A 5163-nucleotide genomic window follows, 5' to 3' on the forward strand; every position below is an offset into this window, starting at 1 on the left:
AGGCAACTGTGAGTTCTGGAGGATGAATGGTCTGAGTGCTCATGTCTAGCTTCCACCCACCCTTGCCTCCCCCGCTCCGGGGCGAAGATTTCCCAAGGTACAGATCTAGGATCAGCCCCCCCCCCCCCCCCTCTCCAATATCCTTAACCAGAAGTGGGGACACGCAGCCTGGTGGTTAGGAGTGGTTAAGAGCATGGGCCTGTAACCCGAAAGTTTGCTGGTTTGAATCCCCGAGCCTACCGCAGGGTGACAAATCTGTCAATGTGCCCTTGAGCAACGCATTTAAAACCTAAATTGCTCACGTAAGTTTCTCTGTAGAAGAGCGTCTGCGAAATTGAAGACGATGTTTAAATGGGAAAATGCAAACCTGACCCAAGTTCAGCATCTCAAAATCAAGTTTTATTGGTCACGTACACGTGTTTAGCAGATGTTATTGCGGGTGTAGCGAAATGCTTGTAGGGGGCAACTCCACTCTCCTTTGCGTTGCTACTGTGCTTGTACACTGTCAGTCATTGTGTAAATGCTAGTAAGCGTTGACTCGCAAAACTACTACTGACTTCCTTTATACTGCTTGCAGAGCCATAGTTATTGGCCAAAAGGCAGACAAGCAGAGGAAATAGGCTTTCCATCACAATGCTAATGCTAGTCCAGGATGTTGCGTATCGTGTTCAGCCAATCAGGATGCAGTGGTGAAAAAAAAACGGATTGCTGCAACGTGATTGGCTGAACGCAATACACAACATCCGGGATGGTTGCGGTGGAAAATGTTTCATAAAGAAAGTACGCATATTTTACCCGTTTTTTTTCTTCTTCCACTTTCTTGCAATTAAATCGAGTAAAGGAGGAAACCGATATCTTTGCAGCCTGAATGGAGAATGTTTTATGTATGAACCGTTCTGTCACACTGGCTCAATTGTACGAAAATGACACTCCCACTATAATAAACCATTCCGTTTCCAATCTGTTCTACATTCATCTAATTGGCTTCAAACATTGATTCCTATGGTTATAATGATTACTAGACTATGAACAGCTTTACCAATTGATTTGTGTCATATTAATATACGTGTATTTTTTCATTGTGGTCCTCGGTAAAAAAACAACAACACAAACTTTAGCCTGTAATTACAGTAGAGTTCATGATCTTTGTTTCTTCATTCATTTAATTATACTGATAGGTTGCACCTCCGTGACTCAGTCGTGTCGTTGTTATGAATGTTCTCATGCTGCCATCTATCTGTGGTGCCCTAAAGTGGTGATACATATCTAGTTATGCATGCATAACTATTCACCCCCCCCCCCCCCCCCCCAAGTCAATACTTTGTAGAGCCACCTTTTGCAGTAATTACAGCTGCAAGTCTCTTGGGGTATGTCTCTATAGGCTTGGCACTTCTAGCCACTGGGATTTTTTCCCATTCTTCAAGGCAAAACAGCTCCAGCTCCTTCAAGTTGGATGGGTTCCGCTGGTGTACAGCAATCTTTAAGTCATACCACAGATTCTCAATTGGATTGAGGTCTGGGCTTTGACTAGGCCACTCCAAGACAATTTAAATGTTTCCCCTTAAACCACTCAAGTGTTGCTTTAGCAGTATGCTTAGGGTCATCGTCCTGCTGGAAGGCGAACCTCCGTCCCAGTCTTAAATCTCTGGAAGACTGAAACAGGTTTCCTTCAACAATTTCCCTGTATTTTGCGCCATCCATCATTCCTTCATTTCTGACCAGTTTCCCAGTCCCTGCCGATGAAAAACATCCCCACAGCATGATTCTGCCACCACCATGCTTCACTGTAGGGATGGTATTCTCGGGGTGATGAGAGGTCTTGGGTTTGCGCCAGACATAGCATTTTCCTTGATGGTCAAAAAGCTCAATTTTACCAGAGTACCTTCTTCCATATGTTTAGGGAGTCTCCCACATGACTTTTGGCAAACACCAAGCATGTTTTCTTATTTTTGTCTTTATGCAATGGCTTTTTTCTGGCCACTCTTTCGTAAAGCCCAACTCTGTGGAGTGTACGGCTTAAAGAGGTCCTATGGACAGATACTCCGATCTCCGCTGTGGGGCTTTGCAGCTCCTTCGGGGTTATCTTTGGTCTCTTTGTTGCCTATCTGATTAATGCCCTCCTTGCCTGGTCTGTGAGTTTTGGTGGGCAGCCCTCTCTTGACAGGTTTGTTGTGGTGCCATATTCTTTCTATTTTTTAATAATGGATTTAACGGTGCTCTGTGGGATGTTCAAAGTTTCAGATGTTTTTTTATAACCCAACCCTGATCGGTACTTCACAACTTTGTCCCTGACCAGTTTGGAGAGCTCCTTGGTCTTCATGGTGCCGCTTGCTTGGTGGTGTCCCTTGCTTAGTGGTGTTGCAGGGGCCTTTCAGAACAGGTGTACATATATTGAGATCATGTGACAGATTGCACACAGGTGGACTTTATTTAACTAATTATTAAGGTAATTGGTTGCACCAGATCTTATTTAGGGGCTTCGTAGCAAAGGGGGTGAATACATATGCACGCAACACTTTTCCATTTTTATTTTTAATTTAAAAAAATTGAAACAAGATATTTTTTAAATTTCACATTACATGAAATCCAAATAAAAATCAATTTAAATTACCGGTTGTAATGCAACAAAATAGAAAAAACACCAAGGGGAATGAATACTTTTGCAAGGCACTGTAAGCCCAGCCATTCTGGACGGAGAATAACTACTGTTTCGTCTAATAGTGTAATAGTGCCTGGAAATACAATGATGTTGCTAAAGTAGTCAAATATTGAGCAGGAAACAACTTTTCCAGCATTATCATGTCGCCAAATTTACTTTAGACAGATGGCAATGTTGTCATTAGCTAGAAAAGTTTGTCAAAAATAACTAGCAATGCTAACGTTAGCAAACTAAAATCCGGTGGCCTCCCCTCAATCTTAGCTAGCTAGCTAACGTTATACTGAATCTAAAGTCAATCTGGTGACATCAAAATGATGACATAAGGTTCTCCAACTAATTGTTTGCTTCCTTTTGAATGTCATTGTATTTCCAACCACTGTAATGCACTTTTGAATAAATCTTCATCAGCAATCATTGTTCCATAATGTTCCTGGATGAACTATTAGGTCTACGTTTAGTCTGTCTGCCATGTCCGTCTCTCTGTTTCTCTGTATAATGTGTCTGTCGGCCATGTCAGTCTCTCTGTTTCTCCGTGTAATGTGTCTGTCTGCCATGTCAATCTCTCTGTTTCTCTGTGTAATGAGTCTGCCATGTCAGTCTCTGTTTCTTTGTCTAATGAGTCTGCCATGTCAGTCTCTCTGTTTCTCTGTGTAATGAGTCTGCCATGTCAGTCTCTCTGTTTCTCTGTCTGTTGTTGATGAGGAATTTGCATGGGTTTTGTTTGTTTCCAACATCAATCGCACTCCACACTGGCCTTTCCCACCTGGACAAAAGGAACACCTATGTGAGAATGCTGTTCATTGACTACAGCTCAGTGTTCAACACCATTGTGCCCTCGAAGCTCATCACTAAGCTAAGGACCCTGAGACTACACACCTCCCTTTGCAACTGGATCCTGGACTTCCTGACGAGCCGCCCACAGGTGGTAAGGGTAGGCATCAACACATCTGCCACGCTGATCCTCAACAGGGGGGCCCCTCAGGGGTGCGTGCTTAGTCCCCTCCTGTATTCCCTGTTCACCCATGACTGTGTGGCCAAAGACGACTCCAACACCATCATTAAGTTTGCTGACGACACAACAGTGGTAGGCCTGATCTCCGACAACGATGAGACAGCCTATAGGGAGGAGGTCAGAGACCTGGCAGTGTGGTGCCAGGACAACAACCTCTCCCTCAACGTGAACAAGACAAAGGAGCTGATCATGGACCACAGGAAAAGGCTGGCCGAGCACGCCCCAATTAACATCGACGGGCTGTATTGGAGCGAGCCGAGAGTTTCAAGTTCCTTGGTGTCCACATCACCAACAAACTATTATGGTCCAAACACACCAAGACTGTTGTGAAGAGGACATGACAACACCTTTTCCCCCTCAGGAGACTGAAAAGATTTGGCATGGGTCCTCAGATCCTCAAAAAGTTCTACAGCTGCACCATCGAGAGCATCCTGACGGGTTGCATCACCACCTGGTATGGCAACTGCTCGGCATCTGACCGCAAGGTGTTATAGAGGGTAGTGCGTACGGCCCAGTACATCACTGGGGCCAGGCTTTCTGCCATCCAGAACCTATATACTAGGCGGTGTCAGAGGAAGGCCCAACAAATTATCAAAGACTCCAGTCACCCCAGTCATAGACTGTTCTCTCTACTACCGCACGGCAAACGGTACCGGAGCGTCAAGTCTAGGACCAAAAGGCTCGTTAACAGCTTCTATCCCCAAGCCATAAGACTGATGAACAATATTTACATTGACACCCCCCCATCCCACTGCTGCTACTCACTGTTTATTATCTATGCATAGTCATTTTACCTCTACCTACATGTACAAATTACCTCGACTAGCCTGTAACCCCATACATTGACTCTGTACCGGTACCCCCTGTATATAACCTCGTCATTGTTATTTTATTGTGTGACTTAAAAAAAAAAAAAAAAATTCTAATTTAGTTTATTTAGTAAATACTTTCTTAACTCTATTTCTTGAACTGCATTGTTGGTTAAGGGCTTGTAAGTAAGCATTTCACGGTAAGGTATATACCTGTTTTTTTCAGAGCATGTGATACATAAAATTGCATTTGATTTGGGTGACCTGGTGAAGAAAGTTAACCAGAGTAAACATCCACAGCTCAAACACACTACCTACCATGTGTGTTCAACACCATCATCATGTCTCTCTCCCTGCTACTCACCGCAACGTCGCTGACACAACACTCCACTGTAGTGGGAAGTGAGACACAAACACAACCCAAACTGCAAACAACAATCCGATCAAACACCACCAATAGTCTCAAAGGAAGAGGGAGGTAGTCCCAGCCAAAGGTGCAAACCGTGGAAATACAGTAAGTGACATCATTGTATTTGGGATACAGCCAGGGAATGGACACACAACAAGGTAAAGGGAGAGTCTGGCAGTTCCTGATAAAGGGAGAGTCTGGCAGGTCCTGATAAAGGGAGAGTCTGGCAGGTCCTGATAAAGGGAGAGTCTGGCAGTTCCAGATAAAGGGAGAG

The sequence above is a fragment of the Salvelinus fontinalis genome, chromosome 33 (genome assembly GCF_029448725.1).
Source record: "Salvelinus fontinalis isolate EN_2023a chromosome 33, ASM2944872v1, whole genome shotgun sequence".
Taxonomy (NCBI): domain Eukaryota; kingdom Metazoa; phylum Chordata; class Actinopteri; order Salmoniformes; family Salmonidae; genus Salvelinus; species Salvelinus fontinalis.